Genomic DNA, 27,494 nt, shown 5'->3' with positions numbered 1-27,494 from the left:
TACTCGGGAGACTGAGGCAGGAGAATTGCTTGAACCTGGGAGGCCGAGGTTGAAGTGAGCCGAGATCATGCCATTGCACTTCAGCCTGGGCAATAAGAGCAAAACTCTGTCTCAAAAATAAAATAAAAAATAAATGATTTAAATCTTTTGTTTCTGTTTTTGAGACGGAGTCTTGCTCTGTCGCCCGGGCTAGAGTGCAGTGGCACAATCTCGGCTCACTTGGGCAAGGTGTTTAATGAATCTCTGAAAGGTGGAGAATTTAGCACCAGGCATGGTGACTGATGCCTGTGATTCTAGGTATTTGAGAGGATGAGGTGGGAGTGTTTAAGGTAGAGGGTGTCCACATTCTTGGTGTGTTGAACAAAGAATTGGACAAAATTTACAAAGCAAGGAAGGGAAGAAGGGATTTATGGAACATGAAAGTACCCTCCACAGTGTGAGAGGGGCCTGAGCTGAGGAGTTCAAGGGCCCTGTTACAGAACTTTTGGGAGTTTAAATACCCCTAGAGGATTCCATTAGTTATTTTGGGGATGCCTTATATAAATGGAGAGGATGAAGTAAAGTTACAAAGTCATTTACAGCCTATGCTCTATGGAGAGAATATTTTCTGTTATAACTGCAGTGTGTGTCAGCCTTATGTTCCCTGGTTCCAGACCCGTTTTCAGGATTGTTTGAGCCTAGGAGTTCAAGACCAGTCTGGACATCATAGTGAGACCACTATCTCTGAATTTTTTTTTTTTTTTTTTGAGATAGAGTTTCGCTCTTGTTTACCAGACTGAAGTACAATGGCACCATCTTGGCTCACTGCAACCTCTACCTCCCAGGTTCAAGCGATTCTCCTGCCTTAGCCTCCCAAGTAGCTGGAATTACAGGGGCCCACCACCATGCCTGGCTAATTTGTTGTATTTTTAGTAGAGAGGGTTTTACCATGTTGGCCAGGCTGGTCTTAAACTCTTGACCTCAGGTGACCTGCCTACCTCAGCCTCCTAAAGTCCTGGGATTAGAAGCATGAGCGATTTCGCCCAGAAAAAAAATTTTAAATAAATAAAAGGCAGAGTATCTGAAAAAACTGGGAGACTAACAGTCTCATGGGATTGTTATAAAGCTTAAAAGAGAGAGTGTTACTGTAAATACTTAGAAGAGCTGTTACTTTATTGCTGTCCTTTCCCCTTGTATTTGGATAGATTACTGTACTTGTTTCTTCTATGTCACTATAATTGTCAGTGGGGTTCTTGTTCCCTTAGAGGCCTGAAGAAACTTGTATTAAATGCTTTCCCAATTCGTGAATTAGGAGAGGCAGATGTTATGTCTAAATTGCAAGGGCGAGACTTAAAAGTATGAATTGGGTCCGGGCACAGTGGCTCACACCTGTAATCTCAGCACTTTGGGAGGCTAAGGTGGGCAGATCACAAGGTCAGGAGTCCAAGACCAGCCTGAACAATATGGTGAAACCCTGTCTCTACTAAAAATACAAAAATAAGCCGGGTGTGGTGGCGGGCAGCTGTAGCCCCAGCTACTCGGGAGGCTGAGGCAGGAGAATTGCTTGAACCTGGGAGGTGGAGGTTGCGGTGAGCTGAGATCGCACCAGTGCACTCCAGCCTTGGTGATAGAGCGAGACTCCGTCTCAAAAAAACAAAACAAAACAACAAAAAAAAGAACTAACTGGGAGTAAAGTCAGTGCTCAGGTGCAGGGTTCCTGTTTTGTTCATCACACAGCTCCCCAGCACTTGAATAAATAAGGCTTAAATAAACCACCGGCTTAGCTCATGCAGTAGTCAAATCCAGAACTCATATTTTATTCCAAAGCCCACATGTTTTCCTAGTTTAGAAACACTAAACATTTAATTCACTGTACCGGGGGCCAAACAGGTAATGGAAAACGCCTGAAGTGTGTTGGGAAGACTGTGGTAAAAAGGCGAAGGAATGTTTATTTACAGTCCCAGCGGCTATTCACATCTATTTCACGGCCATGCAAAAACGCAGGCCCATTGTCGTCTCTTTATCCCAAGGCTGATTTCTTATTTATTTATTTATTTATTTATTTTTTTGAGACGCGGTCTTGCTCTGTCACCAGGTTGGAGTGCAGTAGCGTGATGTTGGCTCACTGCAACCTCCGACTCTTGGGTTCAAGCGATTCCCCTGCCTCAGCCTCCCAAGTAGCTGGGACTACAGCTGTCCGCCACCACTCTCAGCTAATATTTTGTATTTTAGTAGAGATGGGGTTTCACCATGTTGGCCAGGATAGTCTCGATCTCCTGACCTCGTGATCTGCCCGCCTCAGTCTCCCAAAATGCTGAGATTACAGGTGTGAGCCACCACGTCCGGCCCTTGTGAAATCTTTTTAAGTATTTCCAATCAAAAGACTTTAGCTCAGATGCAGCCCACCGGGACCGTGTTTGCAAACTCTGGCAGTGGGAAGCTGATAAGGCGAGTACCTCAGTTCGACAGAGATAGCCAAGAATTGGGAAGGTTTGCACCTAAGGCGAGAATGAGATTCTCTGCCTGAGGGTTTCTGAAGGACTGGATTAAATTCAGGTTAGAGTCAGGGCATGGCAAGGTGGTGAGGACTATGCTGCCATCCCAGGTGGGCTGACCTATCTGGCCAGCGCAGCCGGAGGTACAGCCAAAGTACAGACCACAGCGAGGGGTGGTAGGGGCTTCTCGACATAAAAGCAGCCAGTGGCTGCTCATTCCCTTCCCGACTCTAACAGAAGTGAGCCTCCTGTGGAGCAAACCCTAACTGTCTCCCGACTCCCTAAGTCACTCCGCCAATTCCTTCCCAGGTTCTTCACCGGCCTCCATAGTCCTACAACTTCCGCTCGCCTCTTAGTTTGGGAAACCACCGACTTCCAGCCGTGGAGCGGTGGGCAGAGCCAAGATGGCTGAGCAGAGAGACTTGCTATGGTGAGTGGAGATTCTCTTTAGTTGCCCAGCGTTGCGGGGAAGGCGGGGCAAGGCAGCGAGTCAGGCTGGCCGGTGGCCTCGGTCCCAGGTAGCGATTTCTGGAAAGAAGCGGAGCTGGGTGCTAGCGGCTCAGGGTGGGCGGGGTGACACGGTCCCGGCCACTGGTCTGGGGTCAAGTATGGATACCGTGCAGCGCAGGTCCTGTTCTAAGACTATGGTTTCTCTTCGGGTGGGCTGGACGGAGGAGGGAGACTTTTCACCAGTAATGGCTCTTGCCCTAGTCTCATCTTTTCTTCTCTCGGGGGTTTGGAAGGTAATCACTAGCACTTGTGTAGACAAGTTTCTGTTAATCCTGTGAATTGAGAATTTAACATGACAACAGCCTGGAAGCATTCAGCGTCGTTGCCTTCTGCCAATGGAGCAGGACTATGTTTTCTCTGTGGTGGTGAAGTTTAGGAAAGAACGGTTTTGGAATTCAGCTGAAGTCTGAGTTGGGCGTTAATTCCACGTAACTGCTAATATAGAGTAACCCGGATGAATTCAGGATTCCCTACTGGTCGCCATTTTTTTTTTGGAGGTGCATATCTGTAATTGGATCTAATTTAGGTAAAGTCCCAAGTGTGAAACCCTGTTTACCTTGCTTTAGAATTGGATTTCAAAGTCTGTTCTGTCAATTGTTTAAAATGATTTTAGTTATTCGGAATTTATTCTTTTGAAAAATGTCCTGGAAAACTGACAATAAAATAGCAGCCTTTGGCTGTTTCAGAACTTAGTTTTGGCTAAGTGGCAAGTTAGTGTTACTGGCTACAGGGCCTTTTGTTTTCTACCCTCATTTGCAGGGTAGTCACATTATTCTAGTCTAATTAGACAACTCTGAATACAGAAACATTTTTTTTTTTTCCAGATGGAGTCTCACTGTTGCCCGGGTTGGAGTGCAGTGGCGCAGTCTTGGCTCACTATGTTTCCACCTCCCAGGTTCCAGCAATTCTCCTGCCTCAGCCTCCCGAGTAGCTGAGATTACAGGCTCCTGCCACCACCCCTGGCTAATTTTTGTATTTTTAGTAGAGTTGGGGTTTCACCATGTTGGCCAGGCTGATCCTGAACCCTGGACCCCAAGTGATCCTCCCGCCGTGGCCTCCCAAATAACTGTCCTTCCTTTGTTGGTAATCTGGTGATATATTATCTTTTCTGGCTGCTTTAAGAGCTTCTTATTGTCTGTGGTGCATTTCTTTATGATGTATCTAGGTATGTATTTATTTAACCTGGTCAGGATTTGTTGAGTACCAGAAACTAAGGATTAGTGTTTCTCATTATATCTGGAAAAATTTCAGACATTATTTTCGCTTATACCATGGTGTGTCATAGGAAGTTGATGTAAGAAAACTCCATTTGGTTTTCTATGAAGTTATAGTGTAAATTAACTATCTTCCTCTTAGAAGTGAATGCTAGACAGTTTCTGTATAGATGACCTCATAAGCTTCCTTTTATCAAACAGGGATCACTTTTTTGGTTTCGTGATAGGAAGTACGGCATCAAGTATAATACTAATATGAGGTGTCACAGAACTCAGTATATTTCTTATACACATTTTATTATATACTATAATTATACATTAAAAATGCACATTGTAGGCCGGGTGCAGTGGTTCAAGCCTGTAATCCCAGCACTTTGGGAGGCCAAGGTGGGTGGATCACGAGGTCAAGAGATCGAGACCATCCTGGTAAACATGGTGAAACCCCGTCTCTACTAAAAATACAAAAAATTAGCTGGGCATGGTGGCGCGTGCCTGTAATCCCAGCTACTCAGGAGGCTGAGGCAGGAGAATTGCCTGAACCCAGGAGGTGGAGGTTGTGGTGAGCCGAGATCGCACCATTGCACGCCAGCCTGGGTAACAAGAGCGAAACTCCATCTCAAAAAAAAATGTTCATTGTAAATATGATAAATATGTATAATATGTTGTTAATGCTTTGCATAGCAAAAGTATGATGACATTTGTTTTTTAAACCACATTCAAAATAACTTTGTATCAGAGTATGGATGTAATGGACTAATTGCATAGTTGGTGAGCTTCTTTAAGTTAGCCAGTTTATATTGTAGTGCTTCAATATAGACTACCTATTTCATTTCAGAGAACTTAATTTTCTGCCTTTACTGAGTCTCAAAAACCCCGGCAGCAAAAAGGTGTGTAGTCAATTTCATTGTAGGTGTATATTTGCACAGATTCTCTCTTTTTTTTGTTTTTGTGTTTTGGAGATGTAGTCTTTTTTTTTTTCTTTTTATTGCATTTTAGGTTTTGGGGTACATGTGCAGAACATGCAAGATAGTTGCATAGGTACACACATGGCAGTGTGTTTTGCTGCTTTCCTCCCGTTCATCCACATTTGGCATTTCTCCCCATGCTATCCCCCCCAGCTCCCCCGTCAGCTGTCCCTCCCCTATTCCCCCAATAGACCCCAGCGTGTAGTACTCCCTTCCCTGTGTCCATGTGTTCTCACTGTTCATCACCTGCCTATGAGTGAGAATATGCAGTATTTCATTTTCTGTTCTTGTGTCAGTTTGCTGAGAATGATGTTCTCCAGATTCATCCATGTCCCTACAAAGGACATGAACTAATCATTTTTGATTGCTGCACAATATTCCATGGTGTATACGTGCCACATTTTTCCAGTCCAGTCTATCATCGATGGGCATTTGGGTTGTTCCAGGTCTTTGCTATTGTAAACAGTGCTGCAATGAACATTCGTGTGCATGTGTCCTTATAGTAGAACAATTTATAGTACTTTGGATATATACCCAGTAATGGGATTGCTGGGTCAAATGGAATTTCTGTTCCTAAGTCCTTGATGAATCGCCACACAGACTTCCACAATGGTTGAACTAATTTATACTCCCATCAGTGTAAAAGTGTTCCTATTTCTCCACATCCTCTCCAGCATCTGTTGTCTCCAGATTTTTTAATGATCGCCATTCTAACTGGCGTGAGATGGTATCTCAATGTGGTTTTGATTTGCATTTCTCTAATCACCAGTGATGATGAGCATTTTTTTATATGTTTGTTGGCCTCATGTATGTCTTCTTTTCTAAAGTGTCTGTTCATATCCTTTGCTCATTTTTTGAATGGACTCGTTTGTTTTTTTCTTATAAATCTGTTTGAGTTCTTTGTAAATTCTAGATATCAGCCCTTTGTCAGATGGGTAAACTGCAAAAATTTTTTCCCATTCTGTTGGTTGCTGATTCACTCTAGTGACTGCTTCCTTTCCTGTGCAGAAGCCGTGGAGTTTGATTAGGTCCCATTTGTCTATTTTTGCTTTTGTTGCCAATGCTTTTGGTGTTTTGTTCATCAAGTCTCCTTCCCTACTCCTATGTCCTGAATGGTTTTGCCTAGATTTCCTTCTAGGGTTTTTATCGTGCCAGGTCTTATATTTAAGTCTTTAATCCATTTGGAGTTAATTTTAGTGTAAGGTGTCAGGAATGGTTCTAGATTCTGCTTTCTGCACATGGCTAGCCAGTTTTCCCAACACCATTTATTAAATGGAGTCCTTTCCCCATTGCTTGTTTTTGTCAGGTTTATCAAAGATTGTATGGTTGTAGATAATGCTGTATTGCTTCTGATGCCTCTGTTCTGTTCCAATGGTCTATATCTCTGTTTTGGTACCAGTACCATGCTGTTTTGATTACTGTAGCCTTGTAGTATAGTTTGAAGTCCGGTAGTGTGATGCGTGTCGCTGTGTTCTTTTTGCTTAGAATTGACTTGGCTATGCAGGCTGTATTTTGGTTCCATATGAAGTTCAAGGTGTTTTTTTCCAGTTTTGTGAAGAAAGTCAATGGTAGCTTGATGGGGATAGCATTTATTCTGTAAATTACTTTGGGTAGTCTGGCCATTTTCACGATATTGATTGTTCCTAACCATGACCATGGAATGTTTCTCCATCTGTTTGTGTCCTCTCTTATTTCGTTGAGCAGTGGTTTGTAGTTTTTCTTGAAGAGGTCCCTTGTGTTCCTTGTAAGTTGTATTCCTAGGTATTTTATTCTGTTTGTAGCAATTGTGAATGGCAGTTCGTTCTTGATTTGGCTCTCTTTAAGTCTGTTATTGGTGTAGAGGAATGCTTGTGATTTTTGCACATTGATTTAATATCCTGAGACTTTGCTGAAGTTGCTTATCAGTTTCAGGAGTTTTTGGGCTGAAATGATGTGGTCTTCTAGATATATAATAATGTCATCTGCAAATAGAGACAATTTGGTTTCCTCCTTTCCTATTTGAATACCCTTTATTTCTTTTTCTTGCCTGATTGCTCTGGCTAGAACTTCCAGTACTATATTGAATAGGAGTGGTGAGAGAGGACATCCTTGTCTAGTGCCGGATTTCATAGGGAATGCTTCCAGTTTTTGCCCATTCAGTATGATATTGGCTGTTGGTTTGTCATCAATAGTGTTTATGATTTTGAGATACGTTCCATCAATACCGAATTTATTGAGGGTTTTTAGCATAAAGGGCTGTTGAATTTTGTCAAAGCCTTCTCTGCGTCAATTGAGATAATCATGTGGTTTTTATTTTTGGTTCTGTTTATGTGGTGAATTACATTTATAGACTTGCGTATGTTGAACCAGCCTTGCATCCCCGGGATCAATCCTACTTGATCATGATGGATAAGCTTTTTGATATGCTGGTACAATTGGCTTGCCAGTATTTTATTGAAGATTTTTGCATCTATGTTCATTATGGATATTGGCCTGAAGTTTTCTTTTCTTGTTGAGTCTCTGCTGGGTTTTGGTATCAGGATAATGTTGGTCTCATAAAATGAATTACGAAGGATTCCCTCTTTTTGGATTATTTGGAATAGTTTCAGAAGGAATAGTACCAGCTCCTCTTTGTGTGTCTTGTAGAATTCGGCTGTGAACCCATCTGGACCTGGGCTTTATTTGTGTGGTAGGCTTTTAGTTACTGACTGGACTTCAGACCTTGTTATTGGTCTATTCATAGTTTTGGTTTCCTCCTGGTTTAGGGTTGGGAGGACACAGGTGTCCAGGAATTTATCCATTTCTTCCAGGTTTACTAGTTTATGTGCATAGAGTTGTTTGTAATATTCTCTGATGATGGTTTGAGTTTCTGTGGAATCTGTGGTAATTTCTTCTTTATCTTTTTTTATTGCAATTATTTGGTTGTTCTGTCTTTTCTTTTTACCGTTCTGGCTAGTGGTCAATTTTGTTGATCTTTTCAAAAAACCAGCTCTTGGATTTATTGATATTTTTGAAGGGTTTTTCGTGTCTCTATCTCCTTCAGTTCTGCTCTGATCTTAGTTATTTCTTGTCTTCACCTAGGTTTTGAGTTTTTTTGATCTTCTTCCTCCAGCTCTCTCAATTTTGTTGTTAGGGTGTCAATTTTGGATCTCTCCACTCTTCTCATGTGGGCACTTATTGCTATACATTTTCCACTAGAGACTGCTTTAAATGTGTCCCAGGGATTCTGGTATGTTGTGTCTTCATTCTCGTTGGTTTTGAAGAAATTTTTTATTTCTGCCTTCATTTCATTGTTTATCCAATCACCATTCAAGAGCCAGTTGTTCAGTTTCTATGAAGCTGTGTGGTACTGAGTTAGGTTCTGAATTCTGAGTTCTAACTTGATTGCATTATGGTCTGAGAGACTGTTTGTTATGATTTCAGTTGTTTTGCATTAGCTAAGGAGTGCTTTACATCCGTTTATGTCATCAATTTTAGAGTACGTGTGATGTGGTATTCAGAAGAATGTATACTCTGTGGATTTGGGGTGGAGAGTTCTGTAAATGTCCATCAGGTTTGCTTGTTCCAGGTCTGAGTTCAAGTCCTGTATATCCTTGTTAATTTTCTGTCTGGTTGATCTGTCTAATATTGACAGTGGAGTGTTAAAGTCTCCCACTATTATTGTGTGGGAGTCTAAGTCTCTTTTTAAGTCGTTAAGAACTTTCCTTATATATCTCGGTGCGTCTGTATTGGGTCCATATATATTTAGGATCGTTAGCTCTTCTTTCTGCTCTGATCCTTTTACCATTATGTAATGTCCTTCGTTGTCTCTTTTGATCTTTGTTGCTTTAAAGTCTATTTTTATTATTTGAGATGGAGTTTCGCTCTAGTTACCCAGGCTGAAGTGCAATGGTGTGATCTCGGCTCACCGCACCCTCCGCCTCCTGGGTTCAGGCAATGCTCCTGCCTCAGCCTCCTGAGTAGCTTGGAATACAGGCACGAGTTGCCATGCCCAGCTAATTTTTTGTATTTTTAGTAGAGACGGGGTTTCACCAAGTTGACCAGGATGGTCTCGATCTCTTGACCTCGTGATCCACCCACCTCAGCCTCCCAAAGTGCTGGGATTACAGGCTTGAGCCACCATGCCTGGCCTAAAGTCTATTTTATCAGAGATGAGAATTGCAACTCCTGCTTTTTTTTGCTCTCCATTTGCTTCGTAAATCTTCCTCCATTTCTATATTTTGAGCCTTTGTTTATCCTTGCATGTGAGATGGGTTTCCTGGATACAGCACACCGATGGGTTTTGGATTTTTATCCAATTTGCCAGTCTGTGTCTTTTGATTGGTACATTTAGCCCATTTACATTTAGAGTTAATATTGTTATGTATGAATTTGATCCTGCCATTTTGATGCTTGCTGGCTGTTTTGCCCATTAGTTGATGCAGATTCTTCATTTTGTTGATGCTCTTTAGCATTTGGTATGTTTTTAGAATGGCTGGTACTGGTTGTTCCTTTCTATTTGTAGTGCCTCTTTCAGGAGCTCTTGTAAAACAGGCCCGGTCATGACAAAATCTCTGAGTACTTGCTTGTTCACAAAGGATTTTATTTTTCCTTCACTTGTGAAGCTCAGTTTGGCTGGATATGAAATTCTGGGTTGAAAGTTCTTTTCTTTAAGGATGTTGAGTATTGGCTCCCACTCTCTTCTGGCTTGTAGTGTTTCTGCCAAGAGATCTGCTGTGAGTCTGATAGGCTTCCCTTTGTGGGTGACCTGACCTTTCTTTCTGGCTGCCCTCAGCATTTTCTCCTTCATTTCAACCCTGGTGAATCTGACGATTATGTGCCTTGGGGTTGCTCTTCTTGTGGAATATCTTTGTGGTGTTGTCTGTATTTCCTGCATTTGAGTGTTGGCCTGTCTTGCTAGGTGGGGGAAATTTTCCTGAATAATATCCTGAAGAGTATTTTCCAGCTTGTATTCATTCTCTTCCTCACATTCTGGTTCACCTATCAAACGTAGATTAGGTCTCTTCACATAGTCCCACATTTCTTGGAGACTTTGTTTGTTCCTTTTTACTCTTTTTTCTCTAACCTTGCCTTCTCGTTTTATTTCATTGAGTTGATCTTCGACTTCTGATATCTTTTCTTCTGCTTGGTCAATTGGTTGTTGAGACTTGTGCATGCTTTGCGGTGTTCTCGTGTTCTGTGTTTTAGCTCCTTCAATTCCTTCATATTCCTCTTTAAGTTGTTAATTCTTGTTATCATTTAGTCACATCTTTTTTCAAATTTTATTTCAACGTTCTTAGTTTCTTTTTATTGATTTAGAACATGTTCTTTTAGCTCACGGAAGTTTCTCATTATCCACCTTCTGAAGTCTGATTCCGTCATTTCATCACCCTCATTCTCCGTCCAGCTTTGTTCCCTTGCTGGTGAGGAGTTTTGGTCCTTTGTAGGAGGCGAGGTTTTTGGTTTCAGGTGTTTTCCTCCTTTTTGCACTGGTTTCTTCCTATCTTTGTGGATTTATCCATCTGTCCTCTGAGTACTTGCTGACTTTTCGATTGGGTCTCTTAGTGGGCACCCTGATTGTTGATGATAAAGTGTTTCTGTTTCTTAGTTTTCCTTTTGACAGTGTAGCCCCTCTGCTATAAGACTGCTGAGGTCCACTCCAGGCCCTGCTTGCCTGGGAACTCCTGTAGCAGCTGCGGAACCATGAGGGTTGCTACCCGTTTCTTCTTCTTCTATCTTTGTCCCAGAATGATGCCCGCCAAATGTCTGTCTGATCATTCCTTTTTGAGGTGACTCTTTGGATATATGGGTGTCAGGGAGCTGCTTGAGGAGATGGTCTGTACTTTATAGGAGCTCAAGTGCGGAACTGTGAGCTTCGTTGTTCATTCAGGGCTGCTAGGGAGGGACGTTTATGTCTGCTGCAGCAGAACTCATAAAACCCCTTTTTTCCCTCAGATGCTCTGTCTCGGGGAGTTAGGGCTGTATTTGTGAGTATCCCTTGCACTGTCCTGCCCAGCTAGGAGGCAGTCTAGTCACTATTTGCCTGCAGGACTCTGCCCTGCTGCTGTGGTCTTTGCCCTGTTGCCGTGGGCTTCGCCCTGGTGTTGTGGGCTCCACGCTGTTACTGTGGGCTCTGCCCTGCTGCCGAGTGTAATTTCCTGTAGTCCTGTTTATATGGGTGTGGTTAGAACTGCTGTGGTGATGGTGGCCTGCCTCTGTATTGGCAGACTCTCTCTGTTATGGGGGGTTGCCTTGGCAACCTCAGGCTGCGTCAGCAATGGGGGAGTACCTCAGTAGGGGTGGAATGCCCCGGTAATGGCGGACGCCCCACCCCCACTGAGCTGCACCATCCTGGGTTCAGCTGTGCCCGCCATGAAACTCTCAGCCCTGAGCGTTTCGAATCACCGTTTTGTTTGTTCCTGTGGGGGTGAGACCCGCCGAGCCTGTTCACCTGGCTCCCTGCCTCAGAGCCCTTTTTTTGTTTTTGTTTTTTTAAGTTGAATGGTTGACTCTCTCCCAGGTGTTTCAGTTGCCTGCTGAAAGGGCACTGGGATTCGTGTGATTTCCCATGCAGCGACCCAGTGCGCCAGCTCAAACGTCGCTTCCCGGGAATCTCCTGGCCTGGCTCACTGTCCAAGTCCCGTTTAATCAGATGAATATGCTAATCTGCCCTCCCAAATCTCAAACTGCCTGTTTAACAGGGCACCCAGACCAGTGCGTTTTGTGCGGAGTGCCGCTGCACTGTGGCTCTGGCTGAAACAGCTGCGCTGGCATCCTGTGTCTCTCCTACACCTGGGAATTTCCCTGTTCTGTGGGCAACAAAGATTCGTCTGGAAATGTGCCGTGCACTCACCCTCTGCGCCTTCACTGAGAGCTGCAATCCTGAGTTGCTCCTATAGTGCCATCTTCCCCTGCTCCTGGAGATGTAGTCTTACTCTGTCCCCCAAGCTGGAGTACAGTTGTACCATCTCAGCTCATTGCAGCCTCTGCCTCTGGGGCTCAAGCAATTCTGCCTCAGTCTCCTGAGCAGCTGGGATTACAGTTGCATGCCACTGTTCCTGGCTAGCTTTTATATGTCTGTAGAGATGGGGTTTTACCATGTTGGCCAGGCTGGTCTCGAACTCCTGACCTCAGGTATCTCCCCTCCTTGGCCTCGCAAAGTGCTGAGATTACAGGAGTGAGCTCCCGTGCCTGGCCACATTTCTCTCTCTTTTGTCGATTCTTTTTTTGCAATTTATATATTGTTTCAAAATAAGTGTTGGGAAAAGAAGTAATACCCTATATGTTCTGTTACATTTAGCTTTTATTTAATAGTGTTATTAGATATTAGGAGATTGGTTCGATCTGGAAATTTATTTAAATGGGGTTTGATGATTACAAAAGTGAGTACTAATTTTCTGCTTCTGGAAAAACTGCTCTGGAGTTCCAGGTATCTTTTTGCTGTTGGTTTCTAGTTTAATTCTATTGTGGGTAGAGAACATACTTTATATGGTTTGTTTTATAACCCGCAATATGGCTTGTGTTAATGTTCCATGTGCACTCAGAAAGAATGTGTGTTCTGCTTTTGTTGAAGGTAGTATTCTGGAAATGTATATTAGATCAAGTTGGTTGATAGTGTTCTGTATACTTGATGGTTACAGATATTCATATTCTTACTGATGTAGATATTGGGAGGGTGATAGAGGAGTGTTGAAGTATGCAAATATAATTGTGGATTGGTTTTTCTATTTTCAGTTATATCAAATTTTGATTTGTGTATTTTGAAGATCTGTTGTTTGATGCATATATATTTAGAGTTGTTTGATTTCTTGTTAAATTGACCTTTTTGCCTTTTTGTAATATTGCTCTTCTGATAATATTCCTTGTTCGAAGTCTAACTTTGTCTAAAAATAATATCGTTATTTTACTTTTGGCCAGTCTTTGAATGAAATCAACTAATAATTTTCGTATAGTAAAATTCACTTTTTTTAGTACAAATTCTGAGAGTTTCGACAAATGAAAGTAGCCATGTAGCCACTACCACCACCATAATCAAATTATAAAAGTTTAATTACTCCCCGAAAATTCACCTTTACTTTGTAGTAAACCACTTCTTCCATTCTCAATTGCTGGCAGCTGTTAATCTGTTTCTTTCTTCCCAGTTTTGCCTTTATCAGAATGCCAAATAAATGGAATCATACATTATTATTATTTTGAGAGAGAGGGTCTCACTCTGTGTCCCAAGCTAGAGTGCGGTGATGCAATTATAGCTCACTTCAGCCTTAAACTCTTGATTTCAAATTGTCTTCCCTAGTGGCTGGATCTGTGAGTGCATGCCACCATGCCTGGCTAATTTTTAAAATTTTTTTTGTAGAAACGGGGGTCTGGCTATGCTGCTCACGCTGGTTTTGAACTCCTGGCTACAAGTGATACTCCATCTTCAGCCTCCTGAAGTGCTGGAATTACAGGTATGAGCTATTGCACCTGGCTTATGTAACTTTTTCAGTGGCTTTTTAAACCTCATATAATTGTTTGTTTGTTTGAGATAGAGGCTTGCTCTGTTGCCCAGGCTGGAGTGCAGTGATGCAATCTCGGCTCACTGCAACCTCTGGCTTCTGGGTTCAAAAGATTCTCCTGTCTCAGCCTCCCAAGTAGCTGGGATTACAGGCATGCACCACCATGCCCGGCTAATTTTTGTATTTTGAGTAGAGACAGGGTTTCACCATGTTAGCCAGGCTGGTCTCAAACTCCTGACCTCAAGTGATCCACCTGCTTTGGCCTCTCAAAGGACTGGGATTACAGGCATGATCCACTGCACCCAGTCCAATATAGGGAAGTAGTAAGAAAACATTAGAAATATCCTTAAGGATTAATGGACTTTAATTAACAAATTAAAAATCAAACTGGTATTTTGAATAAAAAGCTGACCATTTTCTCGTCAAATCCTTAGACTTCTTTTTAAACCTCTAGTTCAGGTTTTTTCAGCTTTGGCATGAATGATATTTTGAGCAAGATAATACTTTGTTGGGGGAGTTGTCCTGCCTATTGTAGGATGGTTAACGACATCCCTGGCTTCTACCTAGTAGATGACAGTAGGACTTAGTTGTAACAACTACACATGTCTCAAGAGGTTGCCAATTGTTCCTTCTAGGACAAAATTGTTCCCACTTGAGAACTACTGCTCTGGTTAAGTAGTATAATATTTGAAACTACAAGGCAGGAAGTTTGTAAGTGCGTGAAGAATTCACACAGAAGTTGGATTAGCAAGCAGACTTTATTTGAACAAGTAGCAGTTGGAGGCATTTTGACTGAGAATGGATGTTGTCCCTCCTCCTCATCCTTTCCTTCTCAACTTGAGAGGTCTGTATCCTAGTTTGACTCTTTAGTTTTGAGAGTGGTAAGTGCCAACTTTGGAAGGGATAAACATAGTTGTATTTGGTATTTTTGTCCAAATATATCAGGACTTTTTCAAGAACAGGCAATATAATTGTTGATCAGAACTACTTGATGGTTCTGAGAAAATAATACCCTACATGAGGCTACTGAAGTCCTCTTCCTTTCTCCCCATGATGACCCCAGGGTAAAGAGGGAGAAAAATGAATAAAACAACATAATATAAAAACAAAATTAATGCAGAAAAGAAAAACAGAAATTTAATTTTTCTTTTATAAGCAAACTTCCCCGAGTCTTTTTCTTCCTGTGAAATTGTATCCTGCTTTGCAAGTTTTATAAGTTTATAAATTCTTATTTTATAAATAAGAATTCTTATTTTCTATAACAAATAACTGTAAGTTTCTGTAACACAGTGAAGGTCATAAAAAATGCCCAAGGAGGCAGGACTCCAACCTTCTGGGCACTGTAGCAGAAGGGAATAAATAAAGCCTGTGCTGGAATCCTTGAGCTCTACAGATACTGAACATCTGGGTTGCAAAGCAACAGTCATATATAAGCCTAAGTTAGATGCCTGTCGTTGCTGAATAAATTGCCTTCATTTTATACCTGCAAACTGGTTTTAGTGCCACTGTGTACTTCATATATAAAAAGTCAAGCCCTGTCTTTGTTAAGGGCTCAGCCATTTTAAATCCAAGTAGAGCTGGGCCAGTGTACACCTAAAGTAAACTCCTTCTGCAACCTCAATGGTCTCTTCAGTCTCTAAAATTCTGCAACAAGGTGACTTTCTTTTGGCTTCCAATTGAAGATCTTATCCATCATTGAGGTGAGTGAATTGATTTTTTACTGCTTGAATCTATTTCCTTCCTTAAAGGACTTTCTTCACTGAAAACTTTGCCCATTTTGGGGTGACCTTAGCTGAGGATGAGTTTTGTCCACAACCTGAGACAATACAGTCACGATATGAAAAACTTGATTTCAGCTTGATATGTGCTTTTAGAGTAATTTTTAATAGAACAATATATTATGGCAAAATATACATAAAATTTACCATTTTTAAGTGTGTAAGTCAGTGACAGTAAGTACCTTTAGAAAGTTGTGTAACCGTCACCACTGTCCATATCTAGAAGTGTTTCATCATTCCCAACAGAAACACTGTACTCATTAAACAATAAATCTCCACATCCCCTTCCCTCCTCAGATCCTGGTAATCTCCATCCTATTTTCTGTGAATTTAACTATTCTATGTTTTTCATATAAGGTGAATCATACAATATTTGCCCTTTTTTGTGTGGCTTATTTCACTCAGTATTTTCAAGGTTCATTCATGTTGTAGGATGTATCAGAATTTTATTTTTGAGGCTAAATAATATTCTAGTGTATGTATATATCACATTTTGTTTATCAGTCTGTTGATGGACACTTGGGTTGTTTTCCTTAGAATCTTTATATGTCAGTATCTGTTTTTTTTTTTTGAGATGGAGTCTTGCTCTGTCACCAGGCTGCAGTGCAGTGCAGTGGTGCGATCTCGACTCACTGCAACCTCCACCTCCTGGGTTCAAGTGATTCCCCTGCCTCAGCCTCGGGAGTAGCTGAGGGACTATAGGCCCAAGCCAGTATGCCCGGCTAATTTTTTGTGTTTTAGTAGAGACGGGATTTCACCATGGCCAGGATGGTCTTGATCTCCAGACATCATTATCCGCCCACTTTGGCCTCCCAAAATACTGGGATTACAGGTTTGAGCCACCATGGGTGTCCTAAAACTGTCAGGCATGTAGTAAGTTCTACATAGTTTTTTTTTTTTTTTTTTTTTTTTGAGACAGAGTTTCACTCTTGTCGCCAAGGCTAGAGTGCAATGGCACGATCTCGGCTCACTGCAACCTTTGCCTCCTGGGTTCAAGGGATTCTCCTGCCTCAGCCTCCCAAGTAGCTGGGATTACAGGTACACGCCATCACACCTCACTAATTTTTGTATTTTTAGTAGAGACGGGGTTTCATCACGTTGGCCAGGCTGGTCTCGGACTCCTGACCTCAGGTGATCTGTCCACCTCAGCCTCCCACAGTGCTGGGATTACAGGTGTGAGCCACTGAGCCCAGCCGAGTAATTCTTAAAAAATTTAAAGGTTGTAGAAATTTGGAATTTTGTAGATATTCAGGAAATTTGTCATTTCCTGTACTGTATATTGAAATTTATTCTACAGACTAATTACTATGTATATATTTGTTTCCCAAAAGTGATTTTGTAGATGCTGTACATGCTCTTGACTTCGTTAATCTCTTCCTTTTGCTAATATTTGTTCTTGTGTATACAGAATTGTAGAGTTATAAGGTAATTTAGTTGTTACCTAATTCACCTTGCAGTCTATGTGAAACCACTCTCACAGAGTGTTTGATAAGTAGTTACCAGCTCTCACTGTTTCTACTGTGCCAGTGAATGACTTTTATTGATTTGCTTTTTGAGAGAATAGTTGATCTTACTTGTCTTGGTATCCTCACCTCTGCGTCTATTTGTTTATGTAACCAGACTTTTGCCCCACCACTCTACTGATTAAATCTATGAGCTAAGCATTGTTTTTTGGTTTTGTTTTGTTTTGTTTTTTTGAGACAGAGTCTCATTCTGTCACCCAGGTTGGAGTGCAGTGGTGCCATCTTGGCTCATGGCAACCTCCACCTCCCGGGTTCAAGCACTTCTCTTGCCTCAGCCTCCCACCTAGCTGGAATTATAGGTGCACACCACCATGCCTGGCTAATTTTTTGTATGACAGGGTTTCTGTATGTTGCCCACACTGGTCTCAAACTCCTGACCTCATGATCCGCCCACCTTGGTCTCCCAAAGTGCTGGGATTACAGGTGTGAGCCACTGCACCCGGCCTGAACATTTATTTACTGGTCTTTGTGTGTGTGGCATGTGTTTTCACTTGAATAAGTGCTCAGGGAGTGGAATTTCTGGGTCACATGTGAACTGTTTGTTTTAACTTTATAATAAACTGTCAAAGGATTTTCCAAAGTGGTTGTACAATTTTATCCTATCACCAGCAATGTGTGAGGATTCTGCTTGCCATACATTCTTGCCAACATTTGGAACTATCAGTCTTTTTCATATTAGACTTTCTGGTGGGTATATTGTGTTTTATAGTGATTTTAATTTGCATTACCCTAATGACTAATGATGTTGAATACCTTTTCATATAGTTACTGGTCATATCTTTTGTGTAGTGCTTGCTCAAGTATTTAAATTGGGTTTTTTAGAATTATTGATTTGCGAGACTTCTTTTTATATTCTGAATGTAAGTCCTTTGTCTGTTATATGTGTGGTATTATCTCCCAGCCTGTGTCTTACCACTTTCATTTTCTGAAGGTATCTTTTGATGATGAGTTTTAATTTTGATGAAGACCAATTTACTTTTTTATAATTATGATTATTTCCTTCCGAGTCTTGTGTAGGAAATTATAATCCTTACCCCGGACCGAATTGTGTGCCCCCTCTCTTTTCTGCATTAATATTGCAGAAATTAATTTTTGGTTTTAGAAAATGTATAATTTGGCTAAATTAGTAATTTTTGATAGCTTTCTATTGAAATATAGTATATATATATAGAAAAGCATATACATAAATCATAATCGTACTATGCAGTGAATTTTTACAAAGTAAACATACCCATGTAATCACCATCTAAATTAAGGTGTAGAACATTATCAGTGCCCTCCAAGCCTCCTTCTTATTCCCTACCAGTCATCACTCCCCCAAAGGTAGTAACTTGTATTTAACTTCTATCTTCTAGATCAGTTTTGCCTGCTTTTGAATTGAACGTAAATGGAATCGTGCAGTATGTACTTTTTAATTTCTGGCTTCTTTGCTCAGAATTTTGTAAGATTCATCTATGTTGTTGCATGTAGTAGTGGTTGGTGGTTCTTTCCTTGTTATAGATATTCCGTTATAGGGCTCTACCTCGGTCTATTCATTTTGCACCTGATGAACATTTGGGATTTTTTTATTTTGATGTATTAAGAATAATGCCACCATGAAGAGTTTGTACATTTTTTTTGGTACAATATGTACTTAGGAGTAGGATTTTCAGGGTCACCAGGAAGGATATATTTAGATCAAGTAAATATTAGCAAGCAGTTTTTGAAATGTGGTTAATGTAATCCCCATGTGTAAAATAAAGGTGTACAAACACACACACACATACACACATGCACGCATGCTCATATGCTTATACGTGCACAGAAATTCCTTGAAAATACTCAAGAAATTATCACCTCTGGTGAGGGGTAGGAATGGAATAGGTCTTTTGTTTAATATTCTATGTGCTCTTTGAAATTTGTTTTACTGCAAGTATGTTTTTTTTTTTGAGACGGAGTTTCACTCTTGTTGCCCAGGCCAGCGTGCAATGGTGCAGTCTCAGCTCACTGCAACCTCGGCCTCCTGGGTTCAAGTGATTGTCCTGCCTCAACCTCCAGAGTAGCTGAGATTACAGGCATGTGCCACCATGCCTGGCTAATTTTGTATTTTTAGTAGCGATGGGATTTCTCCATGTTGGTTAGGCTGGGCTCAAACTCCTGACTTCGTCATCTGGCCACCTACGCCTCCCAAAGTGCTGGGCTTATAGGTGTGAGCCATTGCTCCTGGCCAGGTATGTATTAGGAAAACCAGCTAGTTATTTTAAAAAGTCATTTGAAAGTCTTGCTACTTTGGTACATTAAAAGCACTGCTTATAAAAAGTAGTAGAAAAGCTTTAAAATTACTATTACTTTTTGAGATAGACTCTTACTATGTCACCAGGCTGGAGTGCAGTGACATGATCTCAGCTCACTGCAACCTCTGCCTCCTGGGTTTAAGCGATTCTCCTGCCTCACCTTCCCAAGTAGCTTCGGTTACAGGTGTGTGCCAGCACACCCAGCTAAAGTTTTGTATTTTTAATAGAGACAGGGTTTCACCGTTGTTAGCCAGGATGGTCTTGGATCTCCTGAATTCGTGATCTGCCTGCCTCAGCCTCCCAAAGTGTTGGGATTATAGGCGTGAGCCACTGTGCCTTGCCCCCAGAACTCTTTATTATGGTACACTTCTTTATGCACTTTACACACACACACACACACACACACACACACACACACAGGCAAGCACATACATCTTTAAGCTTGGTGACTTGTGTGGCTTTAATTCTGGAAGTGGTTAGGCAGAATGAATGGCCAAGATCTGGTTATTGGTGAGGCCTAGGGGAAGAGAAGAAAGGAAACAAAAGTCTTAGAAGAATCTCAAATAGGCTCTGATGACTAGAAGGGCAGTTCTACCAAGAGAATTTGTGTACTCAGAAGATGAAGAATCAGTTGCTTTAAGCTTTTTTTCTTTTTCCTGGCATGTAAAATATCTATACTTTCTGTTATAATTTCTTCTTACAAATTCCATTGATATTTCCTATTTTTGAGTGGCAGTGAACAGCATTACTTCTTTTTTATTTTAAAAAAATTAAATTTTTGTTGTTGTTGTTGAGATGAGTGTCCTGCTATTACATTGTCCAAGCTGCTATCAAATTTCTGGGCTCAACTAATCCTCTTGCCTCAGCCTCCCAAAGTATTGGGATTACAGTTGTGAGCCATTGTGTCTGGTTGTACCTTTTAATTTTTGTGTTCAGGCAGCATTAACTCTGAGTCACAGTAAGGTTTTTTTTTCTCACTGTCATATTATGGACATAGAAGTTTTTTGGTTTTCTTTAGGTTGTTTTTCCTTAGGTTCTGAAACATCAAAAAATGAGTTACAATCATTTTCGTCTCTTCCCTTTGCCATTCCCTTTCTTTTTTTTCTTTTTGGAGACAGAGTCTCGCTCTGTGGCCCAGGCACAGTGTCATGATCTTGTCTCACTGCAACCTCTGCCCCCAGGTTAAAGTGACTCCCTTGCCTCAGCCTCCGAGTATCTGGAACGACAGGTGTGCATCACCATACCTGGCTAATTTTTGTATTTTTTGTAGAAACGGGGTTTCACCATGTTGTCCAGGCTGGACTCAAACTCCTGGACTCAAGTGATCTGCCCACCTTGGTTTCCCAAAGTCCTGGGATTACAGGGATGAGCCACTGTACCTGACCTCTTCCATTTTTAAAAATCAAGGACTGTCTCTAACATATTAAAGTTCACAAAAAATAATATAAACACACATGTACTCACTGGCCATACTTATTAAGTAAAAAACATTTAGTCGTGTTTACTTTGAAGCTTTTTAGTTTTTTTGAGAAATAAGCCTTAAAGAGTTGAAGTCTCCTTTTTATCTTTTCCTAATTCTGTTCTTCCCTCTTCCTTCCTTGAGATCTTCACTATTCTGAGGTGAATTTGGATCTTTCTACTCCTTTTTACCACAGAAAAGTAATTTCTTAATGAATTTACCATATTTTAAACTTCTAATTTCAGTGGGCAGGTGACTCATTATGGTTTCTCTATCATTAGCCATTTTCAATGACTCAACTAGATTTTTTTCATCTTTGTCTTCTCATTTCTGGACAACAGCATAATATTCTCATTTGAGCTATTTCTAAAGATTATGTTTATTTAAAATATTTTTGTACTCTGATCATCAGATGTGATATTAACTATCTGATACACATTTTCTTAGTGACATTCTTGTAATCTCCTTTAGAAAGTCTTCCTATTCGTATTTTATAACCAGGGAGGGAGAGATTGAAGAGAAGAGACAGAAGGGTTTTATGTTTTTCAGGCCAAGTCATCATTTGATGAGAAACTGACATTGCAAGCTTCAAAAACTCAAGATATATATTCAGCATGTAGTAGTAGCACAAGTAATTCTTCGTTTAATAGTCTATACATTTTGGATACACTGTGATATATTCTTGTAGTCAGTAGCATGAAAATTTTAATGTGATATTGCAGTATGTTTATGGTTAGACATGAGGACAGTGCTGAAGGAGAAAAATCTAATGACTGTGGTGTTTTGTCAAAATATGCTACCTAGCTCCAGAGTTTTCTGTTTTGGAGAAGCGGAACTGGTTGATTCATCCTCATTATATCTGGAAAGATTATGAAAGATTATGAATAAAAAGATTTTATTATGTCAATCTCAAGGAAAGTGATTGCCATGATAATAAACATGAGAGGCAAGATGTTGAGTAGGCAACTAACAGTGCCTGCTGCACAGAGTGTGGCAGTTTATATCTCAGTGATAAAATATGAATTCCTTTTTTCCCATACTTGATATGCTGGTTATCTTTTGCTATGGTAGTGATGCTTAACATACAACCTCGAAATTTCAGTGGCCCCCAACAAACAGATATTTTTTAATTGCTCATGGGCTTTTAGATCAGCTGGTGGTTGGCTGGGTTTGACTGCAGGCTGTGGTCAGGTTCAGGTGTGTTCCATGTGTCTTCTCATGTCAAGACCAAACAACTCTTTGGGACTTGTTAGTCTTCCAGTGGAGGCAGATGTTCAACTCAGCATATTATCTTAACTTTTTTTTCTTTGGATAGATGAAAAATCCAAAGTCTTTATAAACTAACCTCTTTTCAGTCCTTTGTTCGATGGAGTTCCTATCTTCACTTTCTCAGTTACATTGCCATTCATACCTGTGTTGTTTTTGCATAGAGCTTGGTTTTTCTCCTTTCTCTCTCAACTCATGATCCAATATCAAGGAAAGAGACTTAGTCTTGGAAGGAAAGGACATGTCCCTAATGGGTGATGATAAATGATAGTAGTTACTGTTTAACATGTTATATCATTTGGCTTATTTCTTTTTTGGTCTGCATTTATAGTACATTGTAGGAAAAAAATTCCACAAGACTTACTAAAATTGATATAGAATGAGACCAAGGCCTTGGAACAGCTTCCAGTGCAATCTCTACTAAAAGAGCTGCTGTTCGTATATAGCAGCTTCACTGGCCAAATCAGCACAACCAGCCCATGGAGAAAGGCTTCTAGAATTCTCTGTAGGATGAAATGTGAGTAAAATGTGGGACTAGTAGGTTAGTCGTCTTCGAATTTTGAGGTAATAATTATGGAAAATATATCTTTTACAGATGTCTTTTGGGAAAACATAAAGCTGCCATTGAAGTCTATAATGAAGCAGCTAAACTCAACCAGAAGGATTGGTTAAGTAGAGAACTTTCACTTCTTTCTTTCTTTCTGTTTTTTTTTTTTTTGAGATGGAGTTTACTCTTGTCGCCCAGGCTGGGGTGTAATATCCGTGATCTCAGCTCACTGTAACCTCCTCCTCCCGGGTTCAAGCAATTCTTCTGCCTCAGCCTCCCAAGTAGCTGGGATTACAGGCACACCCTGCCATGCCCGGCTAGTTTTTTTGTATTTTAGTAGAGAGGGGGTTTCACCATGTTGCCCAGGCTGATCTCGAACTCCTGAGCTGAGGCAATCCACTCGCCTCAGCCTCCCAAAGTGCTAGCATTGCAGGCATGAGCCACTGCGCCCAGCCCTCATTTCTTTCTTGTTAGTAAACAGGCTGATGGTTCCATTTATCATATGAGTGTCTTCTTATTTCTGAATTCTTATATTCCAAAAATGTCTTGATTTTATCCTCATACTCGATTCATGATTTGTCTAAGTATAGGACCCAAACCCATATTTTTTCATAACTTGGCGGGCATTGTTGCATGATTTTCTAACAGTTTGCTGATGAGCAGTATCTTACCAGTCTGATTCTTGTTGATGACCCCGAGAAGCTTTGGGTATTGTTTTTCATCATTGGAGTTCCAAAATGTCAGCAATAGGCATCTAGTTGTGTTTTATGTCTTTTTCCCATCCCCATCTGTGTGACATTCAGTTGGCTCTTTCTTTGAGTCAGGGTCTTTGAGTAGTTACTGGCATTGATTTGGTGGTCCTAGGACATCAAGGCTGCAAGTTTTTCCTCATGGTTGCAGGAAGAATGCTGCATCTAACATCACATCTGCATTCTAGGAAGGGAGAAAGAGAAAGCAACAAGGAGAAAAGAACAGAGCCTATATTGGGAAAGCACAACTTTACCAGAAGTTCACCACAGACTTCCATTTATATCAGCTCTCTTTCTATAAGGAAGGCTGGTAAATGTAATTTTAGTCTGGTCATATTGCCACTCTAAACAAAATTAGGGTTCTGTTAGTAAGGAAAAAGAGAAGAGTAGGTAGCAGGTAGGTAACTAGCAGCATTTGCCACACTGTTTTCCATTCTCTATGAGACATGTTCTCGAACTATTCTCCACAACTCTTAACTTGCCTCTCATTTTCTACCTCCTTTTCTTTTTTTTTTTTTGGACAGATGCTTACTCTTGTCGTCCAGGCTAGAGTGCAGTGGCACAATCTCAGCTTACTGCAACCTCTCCTAGCATCAAGTAATTCCGCTGCCTCAACCTCCTGTGTAGCTGGGATTGCAGGCACCTGCTACCACACCCAGCTAATTTTTGTATTATTAGTAGAGATGGGGTTTCACCATGTTGGCCAGGCTGGTCTCTAGCTCCTGACCTCAGGTGATCCACTTGCCTTTGCCTCCCAAAGTGCTGGGATTATAGGCGTGAGCCACTGTGCCTAGCCCTACTTGTTTTTTATTGTACAGGACATTTATTCAGTATTATCTTCCAGATCAACATTTTTGTTTTCAGCTATTTGTATTTTGTTATATAGCCTATCCATCCAATATTTTTTTGTTTCGTTTCCTTTTATTGTATTTTTAATTTCCAAAAATTTTCTCTTGTCTTTTTGTCATAGCCTTTCCAATATGACAAAAACTTCAGATTGTTGAAGTTCAGGAAAACAGAACTTCAGATTGTTGAAGTTCTATTTTGCTTCTCAGAATTATCTTTTTCTTCCTTTCTTCATTTTGGTTCTTCTATTTTATGCTGTTGGTGTTTTTCAAGTATTTGATGATTCTTGGAGAGACATTCATATCTATGAGTGAAGGACTTGATTTATTGGTACAGAGAATTAACATGGATTTCCTTTGCATTTCTTATGGGGCACTATTATTTTTGAAGTGTGTTCAATTTGTCAGTCACTTTTCTTCTGTATGTCTGAAGATTGAGTTGAGTCTTTATGCTATGAAGTATGTTATAGTTAACAGCCAGCATGAAGCTACAGATAAAGAAAAATTCATATACTTTTTATTCATGCAGGTTTTCAGAAAAATGAGTATGTCTGCTATATGCCAAGCACTGCTCTATTCCCTGGAGATGCCAAGATGGACTGGTGGATTTTAAGATAATCAACTAGAATAGGAAATATGGGAAGGAAGAGGAGCAGGTTTTGGAAGAAGGTGATGGTAAGAAATCAGAGTTAACTCCCGTCTTTCAGAAGAATTTTGACATGATAAGTTTTAGGTTGTGTGGAGATATCTAAATTGAGATGTGTCCAGTATGGTTGGATATAGAAATCTGAAACTCAAGTGTATGGAAGAGAGATGTACATTCTGGAGTCAACAACATAAAGGTGGTAATTGAAACCATTAGCTTTAGCTTGGATGACATTACCCTGCAATTAGCGGAGGGTGGAACTCTGGAAAAAACACTGTTTTACTTTTTTTTCTTTGAGACAGCACAGGAAAAGTTACCGCTCTAATGCAGGGAGGAAGCCCTGCACTGTGTTTGGGGGCCAGGACCATGGGGTGGCCAGCACCACAAACAGTCACCACACAGGCCAGTAAGGAGCCAGGACCCACCAAGAATCCCTGGAACATCCCTGGGTGCTAGCAGTTTTTTACTTTCTAAACTTTTTTTAAAGAGACAAGATTGCCTAGGCTGGAGTACAATGGTGTGATCATAGCTTACTGTAACCTCCAAATAGGGCTCAAGTGATTCTCCTGCCTCTGCTTCCTGAGTAGCTGGGACTAAAGGCATGTGCCACCTCGCCTGGCTAAATTAATTTTGTGAAGATGAGGGCTCATTATGTTGCCCAGGCTGGTCTCAAACTCCTGGCCTCAAGTGGTCCTCCTGTTTCCGCCTCTCAGAGTGCTGGGATTTCATGTGTAAGCCATCAAAAACCAGTTTTGAAGGACTGAGCAGAAGAAGATAACCCAAAGAGGGAGATAGGGAAGAGGTAAAACAGGAAAGCTCAGGGTCACAGGGGGAATAGAATATGTTTCTTAACCTATCCAGTTGATTAAAAGAGCTAATTTGGTATTACTGACTCACTTGGGATAACCATTCTATTGTTACTAGTAGATGTGGTCATTCACAAAACAGTCATTCTCTTTTTTCTTTTTGAGACAGTGTTTCCCTCTGTCACCCAGGCTGGAATGCAGTGTCATAATCTTGGCTCACTGCAACCTCCGCCTGCTGGGATGAAGAGATTCTCCTGCCTCCATCTCCTGAGTAGCTAGGAATACAGGGACACGCCACCATGCCCCGACTAATTTTTGTATTTTTTTTTTTTGAGACGGAGTTTTGTTCTTGTTACCCAGGCTGGAGTGCAATGGTGCAATCTCAGCTCACCACAGCCTCCGCCTCCTGGGTTCAGGCAATTCTCCTCCCTCAGCCTCCTGAGTAGCTGGGACTACAGGCACGTGCCACCATGCCCAGCTAATTTTTTGTATTTTTAGTAGAGACAGGGTTTCACCATGTTGATCAGGATGGTCTTGATCTCTTGACCTCGTGATCCACCCGCCTCGGCCTCTCAAAGTGCTGGGATTACAGGCGTGAGCCACCATGCCTGGCAATTTTTGTATTTTTAATAGACACAGGGTTTCACCATGTTGGTTAGGCAGGTCTCAAACTCCTGACATTGTGATCCACCACTTCGGCCTCCCCAAGTGCCGGATTTATAGGTGTGAACCACTGCACCCGGCCTTTTTTAAAAAATTTCTAATTTTTCTTCCAAATTTTCTCCATCATGGCATTTTTCTTTTCTTTTTAAAAATTTTTAATGATTTTTCATTCTAGTTTTATTAACAGGCCTTTCTCTACCCTATGTATTTTATAAGTACTTGTAGAAAACCTTGTAGTAGCTGGAGCATGATGACTCACACCTGTAATCCGAGCACTTTTGGATGCTGAGGCGGGAGGATCACTTGAGCCCAGGAGTCTGAGACCAGCCTAGGCAACACAGAGACCCAGTTTCCAGAAAAGAAAAAAAAATTAGTGGTCATGTGCACCTGTAGTCCCAGCTATTCTAGAGGCTGAGGTGAGAAGATCACTTTAGCCCAGGAGGTTGAGGCTACAGTGAACTGTGATCGCATCACTGCACTTCAGCCTGGGAAGCAGAGCAAGACCTGTCTTTTAAAAAAAAAGGATACCTTGTAGCTCTACTTTTGTAGACTCATCGGGTATTTCACAGTCTTGCTACAATAGGAGAATGGTAATTATCTTATTTTACTTTTGGAACAGCTCTGTTAAGCAGGGAGAATTTCCCCCATCGACAAGTGAGGAAGCTAAGGCTTTGGATGATGGAATGTCTTGCTTAAGGATAGGAAGTTTCTACAGTGAGGTAGTTAGTTGCTGAGCCAGAACTGGAATTCAGGCCTGTGATCTAGGATGATCTAAGATTCCTCAACTTAAGACTGTGATCTTGGCTGGACCGCTGTGGCTTACACCTGTAATCCTAGCACTTTGGGAGGCTGAGGCAGGAGAATCACTTGAACCCAGGAGGCAGAGGTTGCAGTGAACTGAGATTGTGCTGTTGTACTCCAGCTTGGGCAACAAGAGTGAAACTCCATCTCAAAAACCAAAAACAAAAACAAAACAAAACGAAAGACTGATCTTTCCATTGTACCAACTGCCTTGTTGGATTCCCTTACCTCCTGGAAGGTAGGATTTGCTCTCATTTGTTCTGTTGCCCTTTGCAAATTTTCTTTGCTGTCAGTTTCTTAAAGGTATATTGCTACCTTCTCAAATATCTATGTCAAAGATTTTTTTTTTTTTTGAGACAGAGTTTCGCTCTTGTTACCCAGGCTGGAGTGCAATGGCGTGATCTCGGCTCACTGCAACCTCCGCCCCCTGGGTTCAGGCAATTCTCCTGCCTCAGCCTCCCGAGTAGCTGGGATTACAGGCACGCGCCACCGTGCCCAGCTAATTTTTTGTAATTTTTTAGT

At 41.2% G+C, this 27,494-nt stretch overlaps 1 protein-coding gene across 50 annotated transcripts in view; it reads left to right on the top strand.

Moving 5' to 3' along the window:
* The window catches only part of LOC128930681 (uncharacterized), a 159,307-nt gene that overhangs the window by 33,161 nt on the left and 98,652 nt on the right, over positions 1 to 27,494 (top strand). For 19 of the 50 annotated variants that reach the window (XR_013531466.1, XR_013531461.1, XR_013531463.1 and 16 more), the window contains exons 2-3: positions 13,475 to 13,568; positions 24,586 to 24,731. The exons of 8 other annotated variants lie outside the window; for them this stretch is intronic. The gene's annotated coding sequence lies outside the window, so the exon portion shown is untranslated. Of the gene's footprint in view, positions 1 to 2,783; positions 2,905 to 13,474; positions 13,569 to 18,272; positions 18,318 to 21,911; positions 22,433 to 22,510; positions 22,583 to 24,582; positions 24,732 to 27,494 lie in introns of those variants that run through there. 23 more of the 50 variants (XR_013531464.1, XR_013531465.1, XM_078362604.1 and 20 more) reach the window with 6 other exon arrangements.

Source organism: Callithrix jacchus, chromosome X (assembly GCF_049354715.1).
Source record: "Callithrix jacchus isolate 240 chromosome X, calJac240_pri, whole genome shotgun sequence".
NCBI classification, from domain to species: Eukaryota; Metazoa; Chordata; class Mammalia; order Primates; family Cebidae; genus Callithrix; species Callithrix jacchus.
This window is presented reverse-complemented; position numbering and strand designations above follow the sequence as displayed.